Raw genomic sequence first — 26,735 nt, 5'->3', positions numbered from 1 at the left:
CTTGCCAAAAAGTAATTTCAATGTTAAATTCTTCAGCTAAATGTCATATTGCATATTTAGTTTACATAAAGGAATTCACACAGTTGCCATGTGAGTACGTATATGCTGCAGTATTCATAACATGAGGAAGTCTGCCCCCAGCTGACTTGTACATCTGGCCAGTATACTAAAATCTAATGCTACTGTGAGGTATGTGCGACACTGTACATCAGCTAGCGTATGCCAGCCATAAAGAGACATCGGGTATAAAGTGGACATCAGCACATACAAACCTCAGAACTTAACACCACAAAAACACCAGCCTGAACTTAGGTGAGGAAAACATGCCACCAGGGGCCAGGCAAGTGTAGGGGGAAGGGGGAGTAATACTGCAGCATATATAAAAGAGAAGGCCACCTATGGTTATGGTAAGATTTTACACAACTACTGTATGTCCTCCTATTCATATGCTGCAGTATTCATAACATGAGGGATAGTACTAAAGCTTATGCAGAGGAAGAATTGGGCAGAGCAGCAGAAGCATTTTCCACAAAACCATGCAAAATAGCTGACAGACCCAGTTTTGGACCAGAAGATGACATCTAGTTTATAGAGTTTAGTGAATGTATGAACAGAAGACTGGGTAGCTGCCTCTAGGAGAGAGCAAGTGTCCAAGCCTTTAAAGAAGGCTCCTGGGGGATATGCATACTGCCCTAGTGGAATGTGCCCTCACAGGAGAATAAAGACTCTTTCCATTGGCTTAATAACATAAAGAAACAGCTTTAGAAATCCAAGAGGAGATGGCCTACTTGGAAACAAGCTGACCCAGAGCCCGTAGGTAATGAGAAACAAAAAAAAAGTTATGTACCTACCATAACGTTCCATGTTAGTTGTCTACTTCTCGCCTTCTTTCTTGCTAGTGGGGATCGGAGCCGATGCTCGGCTCCGACTCGGCCATCTTCAATAGCTCGACAGCTGTTTACTGTCTCGAGGCTACCCCATATCCCATGATGCCTGGCGCTAGCTACCCAGATCTCATTTGATAAAGCTATTCCAGACATAATTAAGGAAGAATTCTACACTAGTAGCCCCTTGGGCCTAGCTGTGAAGCTATCTAAGTAGAAAAAGGACAACCAGAGAAGGTTCAGCCAATGAAGTCTGAGAAAGGGAGCTCCTCTCGATCCACTAGGATGGGGGGGATGGAGGGTGGGACGCAAAAAAGAAGGTGAGAAGACAACTAACATGGAACGTTATGGTAGGTACATAACTTCTTTATGTTAAGTTGTCTATCTCACCTTCATTCTTGCTGGTTGGGACAGCGTCCCTAGCACCTACTACCCTGGGTAGCTCATTGGAACAAACTCTTCAGAACAGTGGAACCAAAATCAGCTCTGTTTCTGCTGGTAATGTCTGGTTTATAATGAGAAATGAAGGTATGTGGGTTAGCCCACGTAGCAGCTGCACAGATAGATTCCATGGGCAACCTATATTGGAAGGCCACCGAGGTGGCTAAGGCCCTAATAAAGTGGCCTTTTGGTTTGCTAGATAATTCTTTGCTTCTCAGCTGGTAAATGAATGTAATAATGTGAGACAACCACCTAGATAATGATACTTTTGAGACTGGAAGGCCTTGTCTGCCCTCAGCATAGGAAAGGAAAAGTTGGTCCGACTTCCTGATGTCCTTTGTCCTATGTAAATAAAAATGCAGTTGTCTGTGAACATCCAACTGGTGCAATTTATATTCTGCCTTGTTGGCATGATTAGGAAAAAACACAGGAAGGTCTATGGACTGATTTAAATTATTTTGCAAACAGACCTTAGGAAGGAAAGGAAGGATTGGTCCTTAGAGCGACCCTATTGTTATGAAACACTAAGTACGGAGGACAAAGAGCCTGAAGCTCCGAAACACGTCTGGCAGAAGTAATGGCTACCAGAAAGAGTCTTCCAGGATAAAAACTTAATGGAGCAAGATGCTGCAGGTTCAAAAGGTGGCAAGATTACGGAAGCTAGTACCAAATTTAGATCCCACGGAGGTGGGGGATCTCTCACTGGGGGCCTAAGCAGAGTGGTTCCTTTGAGGAAGGCTTTACACAGCTTATGAGACATAATGTTGTTAGAAGACAACTCAATGTGAAAATTCGAAATGGCAGCTAACTGAACCCTGACTGTAGCAGAAGTGGAACCAGAATGAAAGAGTTCCGCTAAAAATTCCAAAATCTCGTGGACAGGGGCTGAAAAGGGGTCTATATTCTTAGCCTCTGCCCAGCAAGAAAAACGTTTCCACTTGCTAGCATAAGTTTTCTTAGTTGTGGATTTGTGTGATGAGATAATAATTTCACGCACAGAGGAGGAAATATTAGGAAGCCTGGCAAAGGTTGGAAGTGGAGCAACCAAGCTGTGAGCCGGAGTGTTTGAAGGGATCGATGCAGTCTGCCCGATTGATGAATCAGTAGATCTGGAATAAGATCCAGAATCCAAGGCTGCTCGAGAAGGTAATGATGCAGGAAAGGGAACCATACCTGTCGAGGCCAGTAAGGGGCAATGAGGATCATTCTGCAACCCAACACAGTTGCTCTCTGTATGAGTTTGGGTATTAGGGGAAACGGAGGGAAAGCGTAAAGAAGTCCCTGAGGCCAATCGTGGACTAGAGCGTCTCTGGGTGAGTGGAAGAAGGGAGACGAAATGGCTGCACTTGCTGTTGAAGGGTGTGGTGAACAGGTCGCAGCAAGGCTGCCCCCATTTGTGAAAGATCTGTTCTGCAATTACCTGATTCAGAGACCACTCATGAGGCATGAGAATTGCTCTGCTGAGCCTGTCTGCGATGACACTGGACCCAGAGCGTTGTGATCAGAAAACATTGGGAAGAGATCGCCCACTGCCAGAGTTTGAGTGCTTCTCGACATAGAGGACAGGACCTGGTTCCGCCCTGCTTGTTGATGTACCACACCACTGACATATTGTCCGTTTGAATTGCAATGGACCCGGGAGGGAGAGAATCCTGAAGGGCTTGCAATGCTAAAAGCACGGCTCTCATCTCCAAGACATTTATAGCAAAATGGTACTTGTGAGGCTGCCAGGTGCCTTGGACTGTCCTGCCCTGATAATGCCCCACTCCCACCCTATCAGGGAGGCATCCATGGTCACTGTGGCGAATGGAGGGGATACCACAAATGGTCTGCCCTGGGACACTGATGGGGAGACAATCCACCAAGCGAGATGCTTCTTGCATGCTTCTGTGATCATAATCTTGTGAGACATGGGAAGCTGCTGGAAGGACCACTGTGTCAATAGGAGCCACTGAAGGATTCTCATGTGAAAGCGGGATAGGAGAACAAGAAGAATTGCTGATGCCATGGAACCCAGTGTTCGGAGGATGAACCTGACTTGAATCCTTTTGCATGTCAATAAAATCTGCACTTTCTGGCAAATTAGTGATACCCTGTCTGGTGGAAGGCTCGCAAACATGTTCCTTGTAATTAAATTTGTGCCTATATAAGTGATATGCTGACAGGGCAACAATGCAGATTTTTCGAAATTTATTGTGATACCTAGCCTGGAGCAAGTTTTGATAGTGTAGTCTCTGGCTTGCAGGAGGTGATGCCTGGTGATAGCAGTGAGGAGCCAGTCTAGATATGGAAACACCTGGAATCCCTGATGTCTCAGGTGAGCCGTAACCACTGCCATGCATTTGGTGAACACCCTGGGGGCTGTGGTGAGACGAAAGGGCAGAGCTCTGAACCGATAATGACTGGCTCCCAGCCGGAAGCAAAGGAATCTTCTGGAGCGCCTGTCCACTTTGATGTGGTAGTACTCATCCTGAAGATCTACAGAGCACATCCAATTATCCTGACCCAGGAAGGGTAGAATGGACTGTAGCGTGACCATCCGAAACTTTGCTCTTTGTACAGACCTGTTTAATCTGCTGAGATCCAGAATGGGTCTCCAGTCCCCTGTCTTTTTTGGTACCAAAAAGAACCTTGAGTAAGTTCTGAATCCGAGCTGGTCTGCTGGGACTTCCTGGATGACCCTTTTGTGTAGCAGCTTTGAAATTTCTTTGACTGCTTGGTCCCTTAGATTGGGTGGAACATCTGGAAGGGACTTGTTTGACGGGAATGGGGGTTGAGCAAAGGGAATTCTGTAATCTCTGGATATGATCGACTATACCCACTTGTCTTGAGTTAGATCTTGCCAGGCTTTGGGGTACAGCGAGAGCCTTCCCCCAACTGCCTCCAGAGGTGGGCAGCCGGGCAACCCTTCAGGGATGCTGAAAGGGCTTCTCAGAGAAGGATTCTCTGCTGCCCTGGTTCTGCTGACCCCCTCTGCCACGAGGGTGGCGTCTGTTATTGTTCCTTCCTCTGCCCCTGGAGGGAAACTCACCACGTGTGTCAGGCAAGGCTCCCTGGGATTTCTGGAACCACATCTTTCCACTCTTCTGACCCTTGGGGTATGGTCTGGAAGGAGTGGAAAAATTGACTCCCACGGCAGAGAGACTCTTACCTTCCTGTTCACACCTGGTTAGGATGTCCTTCACCTTTGATCCAAAGAGAGCGGAACCATCAAAGGGGGTATTGGTGAAAGACGCTCTGAAGGGTTCCGCAAAATTACATAGCCGCATCCATGCGTGCCTCCTAAGGGCAACGCCTGTGCCTGCGGCTCTACTCGCACCATCGGCTGCATAAGAAATGAGCCTCATGGAGGAGTTAACAAATGAATTCAGAGTCGCCAGCTGGGAGGCCACCTTAGCTTGAGACCCCTCAGCTGATGGATCTTCGAGGGTATCTCTAAGCTCTTTAAGGAGATCCCTCTGAAGGCGGGTGAAATGGCACAAATAATTCAGAGACCTCATAGAGAAGGTCACTGAAGCAAACATTCACTTCCCATATCTGTCCATAGTCCTAGACTCCTTGTTAGGGGGATGGACAGATGACGAAGTTTCTGCCAACTCCTTCTTTGTGGCTGCTGCTACCACCATGGCATCAACAGGTACGCCCTTAGTTAAAAACTGTTTGTCCTGAGGTGCAGTTATAAATTTAGCAGGTCTCCTGGGGGTTGGTTCCACTGTATCTGGAGCTGACCACACCTTCCGAGCCACCACGGACATAAGTGGGTCGAAAGGCGGAGACACCCAGGAGGTGGAAGGTCGGGAACCAAACGCGTCCAGGAATACCGACTCATCCTCGGAAGGGACTAGTGTGTTCCAGTTCCCCCTCTGCTTAAGCATTTCAAGGATGTCTGAAAAGGAGACATCTTCAGAGGGGGATCTCGGGGACCCTTCCGAATCCTCTAAGTCGGCATCTGATGTGACAGACTCAGGGGAGTCAACGTGCTTCCTATTGCACTTCCTCTTACGAGGTGGCTCCTCCGAGTGATGAGGGGAGGCCTCGGAAGAGGAAGAAACACCCAAAGGGGTGCCCTGGAGCACTGGCTCCCCACGCTTGGGGTCTGGAGGAGGGGCAGACGCAGGCACCAAAAGGGGAGGAGCCAATGGGGTTTATCGTGGGACTGACTCAGGGGCCAGTACACTCCTCATGACCTCGAAGGCATCCCTGCCCGGATGCAGAGAAGACTTCGGTTCCAAAGAAATCGGAATCGCTCTCCGCACCGAGGGGGGTGGCTCCGAAGCCGATGTAGGAGCCAAGCTCACCTGAGACGAAGCTCCGAGGGGGAGAATGGGGTCGGACAAGGGTCCGATGCCACTCGCCCCCTCAGAGCCGACGAGGGAGTCCTGGTGCCCAGATCCCTCCAAGGACGGTACCAGGGAAGGGATCGGAGCCAATGACGGAACCAAAGGAGAAGGTATCAGAGCCGACGGTTCCAAGACTCGAACCCCAACGAACTCCGGCTCCGAGCTCAAGGGAGGAGTCGGAGGAGGAATATCTGCAGAAGTGGACAGAGCCGACACCTGATGAAGGGGGCTGGACAACATTTTAGCTAGGGCCTGCGATTTCAGCAACCTACTGACCACTCTCTCCAAATCATGATCTGAAAGCCTAGAAGACCGAGAGGAGTGAGAGGACCTATGACTGCACTCCGATTGAAGCGGAGGTAACCGTGGAGCCGAACGTATCGACTTCAAGGAGGGAGACCTAGATCTCTTTCGAATCCCAGACGGCTCCGAAGTACGTGGTGGAGCTGACTGGGAGGGAGGCACATTGGTTCCAGCCAGACCAGAGGTGGATGGTGGTGCTTCACCCAACGACAGCTCAGAACTAGGAGCCGAAGACTTAGGTGGCTTGGAGGATTTCACAGGCTGAGCCTTAGCTGGTGAATCCTGGGGCTTAAGCAAACCCCGAAGGATTAACTTATTTTTATGCTCCTGCAGGACTCTTGGGCTGAAAGCATGACAAACTGAACAAGAGTCCTGCAGGTGCACCGCACCCGGACAGTAGACACAAGAAGTGTGACCATCTGTCAGAGACATCTTCTGACAGCATGAGTCACACTTCTTGAATCCGGACACTTTAGTATCCTTGGACATGTTAACAACACACACCAAGGTCAAACACGCACACACACACACAAAAAGAAAAACAAGCTAGCAGGTATGACTAATTAACAATATAAACTATACAGTTAATACACACTGAAATTAAATAAAGTCTAAGTATATAGACAGGAACTACTCTAAAGGGGAGAACAAATCTATCTAAAAACGATTTTTTTTTTTTTTTTTTTTTTTTTTTAAACTAGAAGACAAAAAAGGTTAGCCTCTAATTTAAATGGCTACCGTGACAGGGAAAAGGGGGGGGGGGGAGAGACTCTCTAAGTAAAACGAGTTTTCAAAAACAGGAGGGATAGATGCTATTGAAAGAATATAAGCTAGGGAAATAGTACAACTAAAGAATTTAGGTACACTATAAAAGGATTAAATTTTAAGTAAATATAGAGAATAAAATAAAAGTATATGAGCCTGAGCCAGTAAGACAACCTCGCAGTCTGAAGCGGCAAATGAGATCTGGGTAGCTAGTGCCAGGCATCAAAAGGTGTCTGAAGGAAATCAAAACCCTATCACCTGCAGAGTCCCATTTAGAATTGACATCTGTGGATGTACTAGAGCTCCCTTGTCCTATGTGAGTCGGTCCCATCATGTGGGGTAAAATTGTGGTTACTGCCCTTGGCTAAATGCAGGAGGAGGGGGAACCAATGCTGTCTTGACCAAAAGACTTAATTAGCACATCATTAAACCCACAAACATGATAAATTTTTAAAGTAATATGAACATTTTATTTCACATACTTTTTATAAAACACATCACATATGTTTTTATTTATAATTAAACTAAATTGTTGATGGATGTATATAAAATGGGTGCATTTAAAGAATGAAAGTATTCCTAGAAGGTGAAAGGCCAAGGTACCAGAATAAATTATCTTTTCACCCTGTTGTTGTACTTGGTGTCTGTCTAGCTATAGCGTGTATTTTGCTGTGACGTTTGCAGGAGAAGTGGTATATGTTTTCTTTTGGAGACCAGACATCTCTGACCTTACAGGATTCCAGTGTTTTACCCCGTACTACATCTGAAGCATCTGTGTATAGCTCCTGAGTGGGAAGAGGTGGTTGTAAAGCTAGGCCTGGATTCCTTGCAACCTGAAGTATCCACCAGTCTAAATCCCCTTTTAAGCAGGGTAGGCGTGATATAAAGTCCAGAGGATGGGAGTGTTGCATCCAAACTGTCCTCAAAAACCACAGGAATTTTCTCATATGCAACTTGGCTAAAATCAGCATGGGAATAGATGAGGCCATGAACCCCAGGAGTCATGGAGAGTCCCTGGCAGTCAGAGATTGAAGAGGTGTAATGTCCTGGAAATAGAAGTAAGGGACAGGACCTTTTCTGGAGGTAATGAGGCTAGCATGCTGTCTGTCTGAATCCTGCAGCCAAGAAAAACGTGGCCTTGAGAAGGGGTTAGAGTAGACTTCTGTGAAATCTAGACTCTCCAGGAGAGGCACTGTGAAGGAAAGATTCTCCTGAAGGATGTCTGGGAATGGGGCCTGTATGAGATCATCCCCTAGGTAAGGAAAAATCTATATAACCCGTAGTCTGCAGTAGGCTATAACAGCAGCTATGCATTTTGTGAAGACCCTTGGTGCTGTAGACAGACCAAAGAGCAAAGCACAGAACTGAAAATGTGAAGAAGCAACAGAAATGTGAAGAAATTTCCTGAACTGGAGGTGAATGGGGATATGAAGGTAGGAATTTCTGATGTCTAATGACATCAAAATAGCCTGGGGAGGTATGAGTAGGAGAAGGGTGGGTAAAGTTATCATACAAAAGGTGGGGACTTTCAGAAAGGTAGTTAGATGGGAAAGGTCTAGACTAGGTCTCCAAGGGCCATCCTTCCTGGGAACCAGAAACATCCTGGAGTAAACTCCTTTTCCCACTTGAGAAAGCGGGACTTCCTGAATAGTGCCTTGAGAGAAAAGACTGGATGTCTATTTAATTATAAATTGCTAGGAGTGGAAATAGACAATAAACTAAAATTTGACATTCACATATCCATGACCATAAAAAAGTCCATAAAAAACTAGGAGCGTTATACAGAAATAAACAACTTCTTACCAAAGCAGCAAAGATTTCAATAGCAAATTCCCACCTTATCTCCACCCTACTTTATGCCTCTCCAATATATACCAACCTAAGGCAATGCGATCTAAACAAGCTAGAGACCTGCTGCAACAAAATCGCCAAATTCGCCACAGGGGCATCCTACCGTAGTCACCACTGTCTCTCACTTGCTGAACTGGGCTGGCTTGAACTCCCTCACCTCCTTCAATGGTATCAACTCTCACTCACAAACTAGTAAACCATCCACTAAATGTCCCATCCCTCCAGAATCTACTCTAACTCTATCACACCACCAGACCACTTGCAGATCACTAAAGCCAATAATTCTGCTGGTGAAGCACTATTCTCTTGCGCCATAGCCAAATTATGGAACTCCCCCCCCACCCACAATTACCTCTATACCATGATGCACCCACTTCAAAACTTTACTAAAAGTGGACCTAAAAACATGCTGGCTATGCCCTTGCAACTCCCACTCTTAATATCACCCATCTCATCCAACCGCTACCTTTCTTTCCACTCCACTAATTAACTTGATTATAGCAAGCTCAGATGCTCATAAGCCTAGTACTTATTATGCAGCAGGAACTTATTGTAACATTTGTTAATGTCGGTTATGTACCTCACAGATAAAGATTCTAGTTGTCTTCTAATGTACTATGTTCTTCATCTGTAAATATGTTGTAATTGCTATGTGAATTGTTAATCGCTATGTAATCCAATGTAACTACTGTTGGTTTGTTTTAACTGTGGAGCTTTTCTCCCCGGGCCTCCGCTGAAAATAGACCTACGTCCAGTCGGACACTCCCGGTCAACAAATATAAATAAATAAATAAATAAATATGTGACCTGGGGGAAGAATTCTAGTTACTCTTTTGGTGGTTGCCTCTGAAGGAGGGAAGAGTTTCCCACACCATGAAATATCCTTGTTGGATGATGGAAAGGACCCACGAGTCCTGGGTTATCCGATTCCAAGCAGGGATAGAAAGAGAGAGGTGGAGAGACAAAGGAGTAGATGGGCCTGGAGGTGGGTACTCACAGACTACCAGGCTTAGCCTGAAGGGGGTGTTTCTGAGTGGAAGTAGAGGAACTTTGAGAGGATTTGTTTCCTGGAATCCCTCTTACCTTTGGTAGATGGTGGCCTAGCTGGCTTTCTGATAAAAGAGGTTTTGGCAGGGTAATTCCTCTGGAATCTGGAAACAGGGAAAACAAAGATATGTTTCAGATCCTGGAGCTCTCTGCCTTTTTCTTGAAAAGATTTAAATAGTTCTGCGGCCAAGTTTCCAAACAAGGCTTTGTTGTCCAGAGGGGCATCTATTATCTTGGCTTTAATATCATCAGGCAAGGGTTGAAGTCTGAGCCATGAATACCTCCTCAAGACAGGCATCATAACTGCACTTGATGAAGTGCCTTTTAACCTGGAAAGAAGAACTGAGAATGGAGGAGAGCTTAGCCTTGGTGGGAGCTTACCTGCATCTGATAAGAGTGCTAGGGAATATTTGGCCATATGAATTTGATAATTAATTGCCCTGAAGGCCAAAGTAGCAGAGGTATATACTTTTCCCCAAATCTCTCCAGGACTTTGCTCTCCTTATCCAAGGGAAGCAATAAGTTAGAAAGCAGTAATTTCGATGCCTTGTCTGCAGAAACAGATATGGTAGCTGGGTCCGCAGAGGGGGCCTTGAAGAGGAATTTGGAGTCCTCAGGCACCTTTATAAAATCTATCTGGGTGCTTGGGAGCTGGAGGCTGAGAGTCTGAACATTTAGAAGTAGCTTTAAAGGCATCTAAAAAAAGCCAGTAGTACAGGAAGAATGTCAGATGGAGAGGGACAGTCCACCTGAAGGAGGTCATATTACCTCTTTTGTATGTCAGACACTTGGCAACAGTCCAATTTGAAGAATTCTTTCATTTTCAGAATAGTTTCCGCAAAGGAAATACCCTCCCCAGGAGTATCTGTATCATTAGACTCTTCATTTGGTGAGGAGTAACCCAAAGGGGAAGACATTTGGGTTGAATAAGCCAGGGATTCAACTCCTGAAGATTTCTCATCATATGAAGGAATATCCTCAGAGGTCCTCCTAAGGGAGTGGAGGGAGGAAAGGCAGGGGAAGAGAAAGAAGGGGCCAAGGTCTGATGTAGAGCCATAAAGGCATTGAAAAGGCCTTGGAAGAAGGCCTGCCAATCTGGTGCTTGATCTTGGAGAACCAGAGAATCATGTTTAGTTTTGATTTTTTTTTTTTTTCAGAAGCTTCCATATGGTGGAAGGTGGATGGGCCAGATGTCAGCCTGCAATTCACAATGTCTGTAGGCACATTCTCCCAGATGATGATTTGTGTGACTCCATGTGGGCCTTTAGTAATTACAAACCGTGGTTCCCCCCATGCCCAAGTTGGATGCCTAGAATTTCCTTTCAGACGTGCTGGTAGGGTCCTTCAGGGCTTTCACTGTGGTACCTGAAGGGACATCTACAGACTCCGGAATGGCCTCTGGGCCCACATCGACCTCAGGGAGGGATGCCAGGAAGAGAGGGAGCAGCAGAAAGATCAGGCCAAGACTTCTTGACCTTTTTAGGTTGCGGCTCGTCTGAAGGAGCCAATGCTGCCTCCATATCATGCACTAGACACTTAAAGCACTGATTTTCAAGGTATAATTTCAATGAAGCTAGACAGCTGAGAATGGTTTTGCGTACAAAGGCCTTAAGAGATAATACAGGTGGTATGGTTGTGGTTTGGGCCTAAGCAAAACAAGCAGAAATCGTGTGAATCCTTATGTGGAATCTGCCTTCCACACTGACACTTGCCCTTCCTAGCTGACATGTAATCACAGCACAACATAGTATCAAACTTTAAAGAAAAAAAACCCAATGGGGTACTTATCATAACCAAATTTTGTGACTTATCTGGCTAGCGATGACCAGAGCAGGCTATAGGGTAGGTGGCAGAAAAGTTCCGAGGTAGGTACATGCTGACGTCCGCTTTATACCTGATGTCTCTTTATGGTTGGTGTATGCTAGCTGATGCATGGCACTGCATCTACCTCATGGTAGCATTAAACCTTTGTATACTGGCTGGATGTATGAGTCAGCCGGGGAAGATTCCCTCATGTTATGAATACTGCAGCATATGAATAGCAGGGCATCAGACAGACTTGATTCAGGATTGTGAAGAAGCAAAAGTTATCGCTGACACTCTTCAAGCAATGAGATTAAATGCTGACAATTCTTTTAAAGAATTGTATAAAGAAGTGAAACACCTAGCAGCCAAAGTCATGGCAGAAGAAAGTGTTCCAAGGATCTGTGGAAGGCAGGCTCAAAGAAGCAACAATGGTGTTGCAGACCCAGAGGAGAACTACCAACAGAACACTTTCATCCGACTTCTGGACCATGTCATATCTGAAATAAAACAGCAACTTCCAGATTGCTGCCCACGTTTTATTGCATAATGTTTAGTGCCAAATGTGCTGCATGTTCTGGAGGAAGATGGGAAAGCGCTGGAATTGTACAATGTATACAAGACACGTCACATCTGTTCTCCTTCAAACACTAGGTTCAGCACTGGATTACAAGATGGAAAGCGGTTGCATAGGACAAACTACCTACCACCATTCCTTCAACCCTACAACAGTTGCACCTGTTATTTTATTCATATGTAAACCATGCATTAAAAATTCTACCACCATGCCAGCAAGTAATGCATCTGCAGAGAGGTCATTTAGTGCGTTATATTCCATTAAGACTTGGATGCAAAACACAATGAGTGTTGTATGCTTAAACAGGCTGGCTCTGATGCAATTCCCAGTGATGCTGATGTTGATATCACCCATGTGCTGAAAGACTTTGATCCATGTAATGATTGTTGGATTCAAGTCTGTACTAGGTGATATAACAGCCCATCAATATGACAGCAGCTGGGTACTCATGGCTGGTTGTACATTGTCCTGCACTACCTCCTCTAAATGGCTGGCCTTTTCTTGGAATGAATTGCAGGCTGCTTGCTGCAAATGGTTTAGGATGATCTTGCCAAATGGATCCAAACCCACAGCAGCTAACAGTGCAGCATTTGACTATGGAACACCTACACGTCTGGGGTTAAGGAGTATATTTGCTTGCTGGCTTAAGGCCTGGTAAGGATGTGGTGCTCTACATAGATGGCGCTGATTGCACTCTAGTCTGGTACCTGACCAGTAGCTGAGATGCCCTCTAGGTATGATTGGATGAGCTGGAGAATGGATAACATGTTATGTGCATAAGGTCTGTGGTAGAAGAATGCATTTCTCTTTTGGGGTAGTGACATGGTTATTATTATGAATGGTTTACCTCGTGTTCCAGCTTTATGCAGAAGGGAGCTTCCTTTGGAGAAAGATTCACGTGGCTTCCCCTAGCACTGGATTCTAGGCTGCTTGCCACAAATGGTTTAGGCAGTTATTGTGAAATGCACCAAAACCAGAACAGTCAGCAGCCCAGTCCAGCTGGCTTCCCCTTTTGACTGGCTTGTGGGCTGCTTGCTGCGGATGGTTTAGGCTGCTACTGCCAAGTGGCAGCAAAACCAGAGCAACTAACAGCTCAGCTGGCTTTCAATTTTGACTGGATTATGGGCTGCTTGCTGTGAATGGTTTTAGGCTGTGAATTTACCAAAACCAGTATAGACAACAGACCAGCTGGCTTCCTCTTGAACTGGATTATGGGCTGCTTGCAGCAAATGGTTTAAGCAGTTTTTGTTAAAGCATCAAAACCGGGACAGTCAACAGCGCCCAGCACCAGTTAGGTCTGACTGTCCACTGTGATTGTGCGTGCATGTGTATCGCAGTGAATGGTTCAGGCTGGCTTAACCTTTCAACTGGATTATGGGCTGCTTACTGTGAATGGTGTAGGCTACTATTAAACATACCAAAACAAGAACACCCAACAGCCCAGCTGGCATCCCCTTTGGACTGGATTGTGGGCTGGTTGTTGCAAATGATTTAAGTCGCTATTGCAAAATGGCACCAAAACCAGAGTAGCTAACAGCTCAAATGGCTTCCCATTTTGAATGGGTTGTGGGCTGCTTGCTGTGAATAGTTTAGGCTGCTATTAAATGCACCCATTGTGGGTGTGTCTGTGGGTAGGTGTTGGTGTGATTGGACTTCTGTGGAACTGGCTATCTTGATGTGGTACAGAAGCTTGCTGCAGTTTATCACTGCTACTAAATGGCAGTAGAGAGTGACTGTGGATATTTTGGAAAACTGAATTTTTATGGGGTAGTGTGAATGCACTGGGGTGGGGGTGGGGTAACAGTACAATACCTTAAAGTACAAATGGGAAAAAGCTGTCTACTCCCCTGCTGGGATACATACTCATCTCTCCAGCAGGTCCTACTTGTATTCCAGGCAAGTTTAAGTTTTTAGAATGGATAACGGGGGTGCTGCTTGTTTTGTAGATATACAGGAGGTCCCATGAGGATGGGGTCTGATAATGCCTTGCATGCCAAACATAGATCTCCCCTCAATAACCTGTAGGAGACAGAACACCGGGATAGGGCTCTGAGGCAGTCTGCATAGGACATGTTACTTAACATCCTGTATTCCTTTAGTGAAGAACCTCTGTTGAAGTTTCAATTGTTGGATGTGCCTGGTTAGGTACATACCGAGGGGCACTGTACTCAATGACAGGTATGATGAATGCTGAATACAAAAGAAAAAGAACCTCCTTGGACCTAGATGCCATACCTTTGTTTATAATTTGCACAACATAGAACAATTTCCTCACTATTGTAAACAGGTGATGGTCAAAGGATAGATTACTGTCTGTCTATGCGTGCCCCCAAGTACCTGATTACTAGGCCGACTCTTAGTTACCAGGGGTAAATGACTTCCTAAAGATACTATTATGCATTTCTTAGCTATTAGTTTTAGTCCATGGCTCTGACACAAGTTATTTGCCTGTGTCAGACTTTCCTAGAGAACATTAGTGTTGGTGGGGGGATTGTAAGACTGCCATCTAATTTGCAGTCATCTGCAAATTTGGTAAGCCAGAGGCAACTAACATTGGCCTTGACTTCAAAGAAGTAAATGTCAAAAAGGAGTGGTCACAGGACTGATTCCTGAGGGATTCTGCTTGTGACTGGTATCTTTGTACAGGTGGACTCCCCAAATTACTTGAGTCCTGTCGGAGAGTCATCTGGCTATCCACCAGGTGACAAAAGGGTTTATACTTAACCGCTTAAGTCTGTCAACAATGCCTGAGTGGGGTACTGTGCCAAATGCCTTGGCAGGTCAAGCTCAGCAGTGTGAACTATTTTGCCCTCATCTATTGCTTTGGTGACCTTCTCAAAGAAGGCCATCAGGATGAGTAGGCATGACCTAATTGGGTTGGGTCCAGCATCTGGAAGTTTCCTATCTCATTATTGATCATTTCCATGATAATTCTTTCCATGGCTATGTATATGAGACTAGTGAGACATACGAGTCTGCAGTTTCCAGGGTCTGCAGATGTCCCACCTTTGTGCAGAGGATGACTTGCTGTTCTCCATTTGTTAGGCATGAAACCTGTTTGGAGGCTATGGTTAAACAGGGATTCCAGACGGCCTGATAAGTCATGTTTCAGGCTATTTAGAAGGCATTCTGGGATACTGACTGGGCCATCGATGCAGTGTTCTCAGCATTAGAGAAAGCCATGAGCACCTGTTCCTTAGTGATAGTAAGGGGAATTATATTTGATGACATTTTCTGACAGGAGGTCAAGGGGCAGAGAGGGGTAACATCAGAGCTGAATTTGACTGCCAGTAGGTTTGCTATATGTTCTGGCTCAGTATAGGTGGCTCCATTAAAAATTATCTCTGTACAGAACTGTGTACTACCTTAGAGGTTGCAGACATAGCTAAAGAATGCCTTCTGGTTGCCATAGGCCTGAGAAGCCAAATATACCTCAAATTTAGCTTTGGGAGACTATTTTTTCTCTCATCTGTTTGCTTAGTTTGATGACAGTGCTACACCACCTAATTTCTGAAATGACTTTTTTCCTTCTGTTATAGAGCTTACAGATTATGTCATTCCACCAAGGTGGATTGTTTTTTTATTTCATTTTGTACTTATTCCTGGTGGGTACAACTGCCAATCTGCAGCTATTAACATGCTTGTATAGTGTTTCTGTGAACAGTTTCATGTAGGCAGCAGTTTTCTCAGAGTTTATGGGGATCGTGAAATTTTGCCAGGTTACCACTTAATAGTAGGAAGTTAGCCTTAGAGTAGTTTCTGAACATATCTGAACATATCAGGGTCAGATGGGGTTTCCAGGTTTTATTTTTCTTCAAAGGAGACCATTTTGTGATCTGACCTTACCAGATAGGAAATTACACTAGGGGGTGTGCAGCACTCTCCTATATTAGTGAGGCCCAGATCTAGTATGTTTATACCCCCTTGGTCAGCATACTGACAATCTGGTCCAGGAAGTGCATTTTAACAAAATACAGAAATCTCTGCGCCTGCAACTTTGGTGTCATATAGGATTCCCAGTTAATAGAGGGGTAATTAAAGCCACTCATGAATATGGTATTGGGTTGGATGCTGGATGGTGAGTGTTTCCAGTAAACGTAAAATGCATATCATGGGTTTTTCTGGGTTACAGAGGGGACCTATCATTTGCAAAAAATGGTATGGGATTTTTGTCTGTGGTCATTTGAACATGGAGAAGCATTTGAACATGGAGAAGCTCAAGTCCATCACCTCGTTTGACCAGCCTTGAGGTACATTTATTTTTTATGTAAATCGAGACACCTCCACCTGTAGTCCTTCTCTGTGGAGTAGCTGGTTTAAATGTGTGGAAGGCATCATAGTCTTGCACTGTCGGTGTGCTCTCCATGGCTTCAACATTCTCTAGGGTGAGGAGAGCTTGCAGGGAGTGGAGCTTCTTGTTTAGACTCCTAGCACTGAACAGTAACACCATTAGATTTCCTTGGTTTTGATTTGCTATACAAGAACTACTTTCAGTTTGGTATTAACTAAAAAAAGGCACTATGGGAAAGACAATATTTTAGCTAATATTCGAAAGCCTAGAGGTGAGAGGTGCAGATCACCCCTGATAAAGCACCATGGTCTGCTGATCATCTCCTTCCATGCTGATAAATATTGCACCCCCTTAGAATAACACCAGAAACAAAGCCAATTATTAAAGTCAGTCATCTTCTGTTTGCATTGTTGCATCATCCCTGAAGAGAGTAAAATGCTGCTCAATGCTAGGCTCATAGCCTGGGACATGTATTCCAAGAACTCCACATCATCTCTCTTCATATAGTCTACAAAGGTGTGTATCAGGTCATTTACATCCACATGAACTATGAGTCATACTGGTACTTGTGGTCCACTGACCAGAATATGTGTGCAATGTAGCAGATCCTGGCCCCGATAAGCAACTGACGTTCTCCTTATTCAGCCTGGTGATAGGGACACAAGTGTGTCTTACAATGGAATCCCCATTGACCACAGTGTTGGACTGTGTGGTGGATTTCCTTATGGGTTTTGAAATACAGGCTCCATGGGATATGTCTGTACGTGCTGATGTGGGTGTTGTTTTGAAAGGGTGCATTTGGGGCAGCTGAGGGTATTTGTTATGTTCACAGGAGGTTACTAAGCTAGCGGCCCAAGAGCCCTTACAAGCCTAGCCATGTTAATCCCCAGTTGCCTCAATTGTCCTTGGTCAGATGGACATAATTTGCAGAGCGAGTCTATGATAAACACTGACTACCCCTGTCCATGAGGGACATGGATGTCACCCGACAGGGTATTCCAGAGTAGCAGCAATCTCTAGGAGATATACCAGTCTCTCCAGCATGTTCTGTTAATGTCACAGTCTAGGTTAAGATCCCTAGAGTGAGTGACTCTTGCAGCATTTGACTTGAGGATGTGCAGAATTTCCATCAGGGCATGATCAGAGACTGCTCTGTAGGCCAAGCACAAATTGCCTCTCAGCAGCCTATATGACAGAGTACAGTGGCAAGGCTTTCAGTCTATCCATGTTAGTCATGGTTTGGAGGTCCTGTATTTTCTTGGTGAGAAACCTCTGTGGTCACTGTAGCTGCTGCAGATGTCTGGTGAGGTACATGCAGAAGGGAGCACTGTACTCTAGTAATGGTCTGATTTGGGTCAAACAGTAACCTGAATGCGATGCCCTTACTTATGAGATGTGCAATGTAGAAGGCTTTCCTTATCTTGAAGTGCAGATCGCTGTCTACCTGTGTTCCCAGATCTCGCACCACTGGGTTTGAACTTATGGGGTGCTGGCAATATTGTAATTAGCAAGGAATTCCGCTTAGCCAAATGGGATAATAATGCAGTTTTTTGCATTTAGTTTTAGACCAGGCTTTGGCACCAGTCAATAGCTTGTGTTAGCCCCTCCTGTAATATGTTAACATTGTTGGGGGACTCCACAATTGCAACCAATTTACAATCAGTGGACTTGGTAAGCCAAAGGGTGTCTACTTCAGCCTGTACTTCCAAGAAATAGATTCCAAACAGTAAAGGGCTCAGCACAGATCCTTGTGGTAGGTGCCACTGGTGACGGGTCTACTGGCAGAGGTGGAGTCACCAACTTTTGACAGTATGTGTTCTGTCGGTGAGACAACTGGCTACCCATCTAGTGACATAAGGGTTAATCCCCAGCTGGAAGACTTTCTCAATGACATCTGAGTGGGGGAATTGTGTCAAAAGCTTTGGCTAAATCAAGATATGCAGTATGCACCGCCCTGCCTTCATTCAGGGCTTTAGTGACTTTCTTTAAGAAGTCTACTAGGTTTAATAAGCATGATCTACCCTTAACGAAGCCAAACTGGGCTGGGTCTAGAGTCTGAAGGTCTCGCCTGTGTCCTTGTTGATAAGATCCATGATGATTCTTTCTATGGCCTTGCAAATGAGCCTGGTTAGACTTAGGTCTACAGTTCCCAGGGTCAGTTGATGGCCTCCCCATTTGTGCAAGGGGATTACTGTTGCTGTTCTCCATTCTGCTGGAACAAAGCCAGTTCTCAGACTGTGGTTAAGGGAAATGCCAAGTGGGTCCACTAGATCCTGTTTTAGATTGCTTAATAAGCAACCTGGGATATTATCTGGTCCCACTGAGGCAGTGTTTTTGTCTTTGGAGAGTGCAGATATGACCTGTTCTCTAGAGATACTAGACAGAGGACTGGTGTCAGCTATGTTTTGGGGTATGGTTTGTGGGGACAGGAAGGTGAAGTTTCTGCCAAATCTGTCAACTAGCAGGTTAGGAATTTCCTCTGGTATAGTATGAGTGGTACCATGTACTACCAGTTCAGCAAATAGTTGGCATTCCTTTTTAGATTTTGGACTCAATTAAATGATTATCCTTAGCTAGGGATGCTATTTTAGCTTCGGAATTTGCCTCAGAGGATTTTCCAAGACTTCTGATTTGTTTGTTCAAGCTGTGGAGAGCATTCTTCCTCTGTTGAGTCAGTTTCCCCTTGTTCTTAGACATCAGTTTCTTCCCTTCGTTATATAACCTGTTTATACTTGAGGTCCACCAGGGTGGCTTTATTTGGGAGTACCTGTTTTTATTCCAGTCAGGTATAGCTGAGTCTATCCAGTTAATTAAGTGCTTATACAGGGCATTTGTGTACACTTCTGCATAGCAGTCATTGTTGCCTGTGACTGCAGGGGTTATAAATTTTTTTATACCATCACTTAGTAGGCTGTAGTTTGCTTTGGAATTTTTTTTTTCTGCTCCTGCGGTGGTGATAGGTTCAATAGTTACTTCAAACAACAATGATTTACAGTCCGACTTTACCAGGGAGGGCATCACACAGGAGGGAGTGCAAGGACCCCCCCCATGTTGGGAAGTAATATGTCTAGGACATTTGAGCCCCGTGTGGGGGTGCAGACTGCCTGTTCCAGAGCATTTGTATTGATAAAGTCCAGGAACGTCTGGGTGAGCATGTTCATGCTTATGTCACCCAGTCAATGGAAGGATAGATGAAATCCCCTATAACTAAGGTGTTGGGCTGTATGGTACATGACTGCAGTAAGTCCAGGTAGACAGTGTGATTTTCTTGGTTGATGGTTGGAGACCTATACCTAGCAATGATGTGGTAGGGTATTTTGCCTACAGTTAATTGGACACGGAGTACTTCAAGAAAGTCGTACTGTTTGACCAGTCTAGAGGTGTACTTGGCATTAATGAAAATGAACATACCTCCACCTTTAGTTTTTTCATGCTCATTTTGAGGTCTGAACATGTGGAAGGCATTCTGGCCTTGCATGGCTGGGGTGCTCTCCACAGCCTTGAACCATGTCAAACAGTGACTCCACAGACGTCAGCATCATCCAAGGTGAGAAGTGCTTCCAGAGTGCAGTTTCATGTTTAGACTCCTAGCATTAAGAAGCAGAATGTACAGTTGTGTACACTTACCATAAATGTAGATGTTCGAGTTTATTCACTGTTGCAGTCATTACATTTGGGTAATCCTGCTGGCAGGTTGCCCTCAGTTGGCCTGAATCCAAAAGTTCTGGGTCCTGCGTCGGCCGCTGTCGCCTCTTCCCTGACGTTAGGCCGTCAGGGGTATAAAAGATGCAGCCAATGCCATTTTCTTTAGTTTTTCTTGCCCCAGATGTCAGGTGCCCCCTAAAAGGGTAGCCAAAATTTATATACATATAAATACATGCACCAATATAAACTTTACCTTCATCTACAAGCAAATACACCACATAGGTTGTATAAATCAGAGAAGGAAAGATAGGTTCCATCAGAAGAAAGGGGGATGGCGGGTGGGTAACCTGCACTGCAATAGTGAATACACTCTAACATCTACATTTATGGTAAGTGTACACAACTGTACTATGTTCTTCATGTTTCACTGTTGCAGTCATTACATTTGGGTAGAGTCCCAAAGCTATGGATGGGAGGCTGGAGCTAAACAGCATTAGAAGCGGCTATGAGACCCTGCAGAACTGCAGTGGCAAAGCCTGCCCTGGATTTAGAGTAGAGTGGCAGATGATCGTTCTTGGTAAAGGTGTGCACTGAACTCCACGTAGCAGCCTCTAAAATGTCCTTGGTTGTACTCCCCTGAGAAAGGCTGCTGAAGTGGCTGCAGCTCTGGTTGAATGTGGCCTAATGCCCTTAGGCACTGGCTTGCCATGGTGTAAGTAGCAGAAACAAATGCAGTGGCCCATCCACTTTGAAATAGTCTGCTTTGAGATGGCCTTTCCTTGTGATCCTGCAGCATATGACACTAGTAATTGTTCTGTCTTTCGGAAAACTTTGGTTCTCTCCAAGTAGAATCTAAGCTGTCTGTGTACGTCCAAAGAATGCAGAATTCTCTCCCCCTTGTTCTGTGGATTTGGATAAAAAGTTGGCAGATGAATAGTTTGGTTAAGAGCCACACTGGACACCACCTTAGGCATAAATGTTGGGTTTATCCTCAGAGAGACCCTGTCTAGATAAAAAAATGACAAAAGGTTCCACAGCCATGAGTGCCTGAAGCTCTGAAACTTGTCTTGCAGAAGTTATTGCTAGGAGCAGAGCTGTTTTCCAAGATAAAAACTTTATATCAGCCGTAGCAGCTGGCTCAAAAGGTGGCAGGGTGAGTTTTTCCAAGACATAGTTGAAGTCCCATGCAGGCAATGGTGATCTTCTTGGAGGCCTTAAGTTTTTTGCTCCTCTGAGGTACTGTTTTAGTAAGGGATGAGAAAAGATTGGTGGCTCTGTATTGTAATGAGCCGAAATGGCAAAGGCATGAATTTTAATAGATGAAAAAGATAGACCTTACTCCAGCATCTCAGTTAAGTATTGCAAAATCTGAGGAATATTTGGCACAGCTGTATCAGTTCCTTGTGCCTGGTTCCAAGCCCAAAATCTCTTCCCATTTTCCAGCATAAGATTTTCTAGTATTAGGCCTTCTGGCCTCCAAAATGACATCCATCACAGCTTTACTGACAGGTGTGTTTTGTATGACTACATTATCTGCCATGCTGCCAGGTTTAAAGTCCTGAGTTGGCTGTGCAGGATCCGATTGTTTTGCTGGGACAGAAGATGAGGTATCTGAGGTAAGGTCCAAGCTGGGCATTGAGACAAGCTCCTTAGTATTGGATACCAGTACTGGCGGGGCCAGTCTGGGGCAATCAGTATCATCCTTGGCTTCTCCTGTCTGACCTTTAGGAGTACCTTGGGGAGGAGAGGCAGAGGGGGAAATGCGTATACTGATGGTTTTTCCAGCTGAAAGATAGGGCGTCCACTTTCCATGCTTGTCTGAGATAAATCCTTGTACGGAATCTTTTTAGTTGGTAGTTGTGAGGGGACGCAAATAGATCTATGTCCGGGCATCCCCATTTCCTTGTCATCATGCTGAAGACTTGTGGATCCAGGTGCCACTCGTGGGGATCCATGAGGTTTCTGCTTAGGTCATCGGCCAGAGTATTTTTCCTTCCTGGCAGGAATTGTGCCTGCAGGTGCAGTTGGTAAGTCAATGCTGTGTCCCACAAAGTCATGGCTAGTCTCCAAAGAAGGTAAGAATGAGTACTCCCTTGCTTGTTTATATACCACATGACCGTGGTGTTGTCTGTCTTTTATCAGTGGGTGTCCTGGATGAAGTAGGTCCTTGAAGGCTGTCAGGGCATTTTGAACTGCTAGCATCTCTTTTTGATTGATATGTAGATGTATTTGGTTTGAGGTCCATGTGCCCTGAATGCATCTTCCTGCCATGTGGGCCCCCCAGGCATAATCTGATGCATCCGTTGTTAGTGTTTGCCTGGCTGGGGCTAATGTGAATGGCTGTCCCTTGTTTTGGTGACAAGCCTTTGCCCACCATCAAAACTCCTGTTGCAGGCAGGGAATGAGAGTAATCATAGTTTCCAGGCTGTGGCAATGTTGAGTCCAAACACTTTCTAGGTACCATTGAAGTTTCCTCATGTGCAGTCTGGCATATGGAATGAGTAGGATGCAGGATGCCATGAAGCCCAAAGCCTGCAGAATTTTTCTTGCAGATAACTGGGCCTTTGCTGCCAGTATTTTGAAATAGGTAGTCAGTTGCCTTTGTTTGTCTGGTGTGAGATAAGCCATCTGAGCACTTGTATTTAAGCTTGCACCCAGGAATATTATCTCTTGAGAGGGTACTAGTTTTGATTTATTTTCGTTGATTGTGTACCCTAGGCATGTTAGAAATCTTTTCACAAATGCCAGATGCTGTAGAAGAATGTCCTTGTTCTCTGCTTGAATTAGACAGTTGCCCAAGTATGGATATATTTGTATTCCTCTTTGTCTGCAGAATGCAATTACTGGTGCCAGGCACTTTGTAAAGACTCTGGGTGCAGTAGATAAGCCAAAGGGCAGTGCAGAGAATTGGTAATGCTTTGAATCAGCCTTGAATCTGAGGTATCTTCTGCATATTTGTCTGATTGGGACATGCAGGTATGCCTCTTTTAGGTCTAAAGTCGCAAGCCAAGTGTTCTTGCCCAGCATGGGCAGAAGCTGCTGCAAAGTCAACATCTTGAATTTTGGTATATCCAGGAATGTGTTCAAAATAGATAGGTCCAGTATTGGCCTCCAGGACTTGTCCTTTCTGGGTACCAAGAACAGTCTTGAGTAAAATCCTTGTCCCTGCTCTTGCTCTGGTACTAGTTGAATGGCCCTAATGTCCATGGGGGATGAGACTTGTTTTTGTGCCTCTGCCCATTGATTTTTTGGCAGATCTGGCCAGCCGTTTGCCTTTGGCAGGGTATGGAAATGGAACTTGTAGCCTTGTGACATGATATTTAAGACCCACTTGTCCTGGGTTATAATGTGCCAATTTTGAGAAAAAAGTGCTAATTTTCCCCCCAAGGGGCTGCCAGGAGATAAGTGCTTGGTGCAAGCAGGGGGAAGTCATTAGGACTGTTTCCTGAATGGTTGTGATTTGCCTTCTCCAACTTTGGAGGTAGAAGCCCCCCATTGTTTCGAGCGGAATGAACCTTGCGCCTGGGATCTGCCTCTCGGGTGTCTGGGTCTGCCCCTTTGAGGTCTGTCTGACACAGGAAAGGACCAATTCATTGTTGGCCAGTGTCTACTAAACCTAGGTGGCTGTACTTGTAAAAACTCTTTGAGCATTTGCATAGATTTAGCTTTGTCCTCCATTTTCTTTAACACCTCTTCTGCCTTAACCACAAACGAAGTATCATGCTGTAAAGGTGCATCTAATAATTTAACTTTAACATGATCAGGCAGATTTTGTTCCTTTAACCAAGCATGCCTCCTAATTACAGAACCTGTAACTGCGGCCCTGGAGGAGGCCTCTAAAGAATGAAAACGACATTGCAAAGTACGCTTTCCAACTTGTTCAGCTGCATGCAATAAATCCTGCATTTCCTTGTTTTCTGCACATTCAGAGTTTAACATTTTCTGTTTAAGCAATGCCATGACATGTTGCTGATATTTGAGCATATGAAACTGACAGTTTAAGGCCCTTATAGCCAAGGTAGCAGATGTGTAAACCTTTTTTCCCCATCTATCCAGTGCCCTAGAGTCTCTGTCAGAGGGGGTAGGGTTTTTTGCAGTGGACGCCTTAGCTCCTTTGGGGCCCTGAGAAATCGTTTCCGAGTCAGCAGCAGGGTTTTTAAAAAGGAATTTATGTGAGTCAGGAACTCTAATATCTGTCAGGCTTAACAGGAGCTGGAGGTAAGGAGTCAGGGGTAAGACTAGACTCTGAAAACACATCATCTACAATGTCTAACACAGGCGGGATGGCTAGTGGCTTGTGTTGAGGTAGTAACAGGAAATCCCTGAGCCTCTTTTTAGATTCTGAAAAATCTTGGCTCTCCCAGTGGAAATGCTCCCTCATGGTATGTAAGGTTTCACCAAAAGAATAGTCCTCTGGAGGAGAAGCTGAAAGTATAGATTCTTCAGCATCAGAATCCTCATGGAGGGAAGAGAATATTCCTGATCAGAAGAGGAATCAGAAGAAATGGAAACCTGATCTGAAGATTCATAGTCCATCTCTTGCCTAGGCCTCTTATCAGGAGGGGGATGGGAACCCCTGATCAAGGTAATCAAGTCTTCGGCCATTTTGAGCATCTGCTTTTTGGGCATGGAAGCCTGTCCATGTGGCTCTTGGGTTTGCTTCTTTGCCTTTGAAGGTGCTTTAGTCTTTGCCTTTGAAGTCAGTTTAATGTATAGATGTTTAGGTCTGAATACACTCTCAGAAGCCGGTGCTTGCTCAGTGGCTCCGGACCCATCTGAAGGAATAGCAACCGAGGCTCCAATACCTTGAGTTTCCAGTGGCATAGCAGACTCCATTTGGAAGTCGGTAGCGGCCTGCGACTCTAAAGTAGCGGGTGTCAGGGGCTGCAAAAGCACCTCACTGTGAACCGGCGACTGGATTAGGAAAAGCTTCGTTGTCGTTTTTTTGCCTTGGTTATCTTTTTCTTTTCATTTTTTGTGAACTCCGGTAGTTGAATGGCTATCCGACGACATTTCTGGATAATTAAACCCGCGTCCAAAACAGTTTAATGTTAACGTTGGTTAAATCTAGCACAAAACTGACAACCTGAAACGTTATGGTCAGGGCCTAGGCAAGGAATACAGTAAGAATGAAAGTCCTTATGAGGTATTTGCTTCCCACAAGAAATACAATTATTAACTTTTTCTGACATCAGACTGGAGCAAGAAAAAAGTTTCCCCAACGGGGTACTTAGCTTTATAGAAGACTTCGGATCTGAAACTTGAGCTCGAAAATCTCAGGAGTCGGCCAACCGGCACTTGCGAACTGCTTCTGCTTCGGGCACCACGCGGCAAGAAAGACTAAAGAAAATGGCGTCTGCTGCATCTTTTATACCCCTGATGACCTGACGTCAGGGAAGGGGCGACAGCGGCCGAGGCAGGACCCAGGACTTTGGAATTCAGGTCGACTGAGGGCAACCTGCCAGCAGGATTACCCAAATGTAATGACTGCAACAGTGAAACACAAAGAACATCCTTGATTTTGTCTTGATTTCGAGTGGATTTGGTTACACTGGAAATTTTGTTTTGACATAGCCTAAATAAGGCACTAATGGGGAGGCAAGTGCCTTTGCCAGTTTCCAAAAAGCCTAGGAGGAGACAGGTGCATCTCTAGCAAAGAAGCATGGCCTGTCTACCATATCTTTCCAGGCTGAGAGATACTAGATCTTCCTGGAATGACACCACAAGCTAAGCCAATCATTGAAGTCAATCATTCTTTTGTTTATATTGTGGCATCATTCTGGGTGAAGGTAGAATGTTGGTTAGGGTTAGGGTCATACCTGCCTGGGACATAAAATCTGAGAGTTCAGTCATCTCTCTCTTCATATAGGCCAGAGAGGTGCACTTCATCTAGGAGGCATTTAATGTTTAGGAAGGCATGTCTGCTTTGTACTGTGTGTGATGGGTGCAGCATATGGATATCATGACAAGAGAAGACCTCCACTAATCCATCAGCTTTGAATAGGTATTCCCACAAGTCTGCACTAAAGAAGCCCTCTCATATTCATCCTATTAACTCTGAATTTCTTTTTCTTAGTACTCATCTCGTAATAACTCTTTAGACAGATTAAATTTGGAAATCACCCCTTAATTTTAACCTTTCTTTTTAAAGGAAAAGTTAGTATGAAGGCTACTAAAAGAAAATTATATTCTTATTTAACATCTCATGATTTACTTGTTCCTTGTCAGTCCATAGTTTGGAGCAGGTAGTGTTCTAAGGCAGCCTTTTAAGGGTTAGATGTGACTTAACAGTAGTGAGAGACCACTGGTTATATTCTCTCGTGGTCCTCCCTTGATCTCTTGGTTGCATTTGACACCACATACCATAGAATCCTTCCTCAGCACCTGCATACTCACTGAGGGCTTCCTTCACAGCACTCAAAATGGTCTTCCTCTTATTTCCTGGCTGTGCTTTCAGCTATAAATTCTTTCTGCACCACCAACTGATGTGTTGCAGGACTAGATTTCAGTTCTCCTTTTGTTCAATGTGCATTTGCTTCCACTTAGGTCATATTAGGTTATGCATGTCTTCACTTTTCTGATAAAAAAAGACTCTACTCTGGATGACACATTTGTTTAACATCCACTTCTTAGCTACTCAAAGCCAAGAATGTTTTCACTACTGGTTATCCAAGTCTACAAAGGCAATAGTGAAGTGCCTTGGGAGGGTGTGGGCACTTTCCTTCTCAGAAAAAAAGGAATGCTGGTACATTACCAAATGGGTATCCAAATGTCTGCTGCACTAAAGA

At 44.9% G+C, this 26,735-nt stretch overlaps 1 protein-coding gene across 1 annotated transcript in view; it reads right to left on the bottom strand.

Annotated features, from left to right (window-relative positions):
- The window catches only part of KIF13A (kinesin family member 13A), a 2,301,375-nt gene that overhangs the window by 1,150,851 nt on the left and 1,123,789 nt on the right, over positions 1–26,735 (bottom strand). The window lies entirely within an intron of this gene.

The sequence above is a fragment of the Protopterus annectens genome, chromosome 3.part0 (genome assembly GCF_019279795.1).
Source record: "Protopterus annectens isolate FY-2018-M chromosome 3.part0, PAN1.0, whole genome shotgun sequence".
NCBI classification, from domain to species: Eukaryota; Metazoa; Chordata; order Ceratodontiformes; family Protopteridae; genus Protopterus; species Protopterus annectens.
This window is presented reverse-complemented; position numbering and strand designations above follow the sequence as displayed.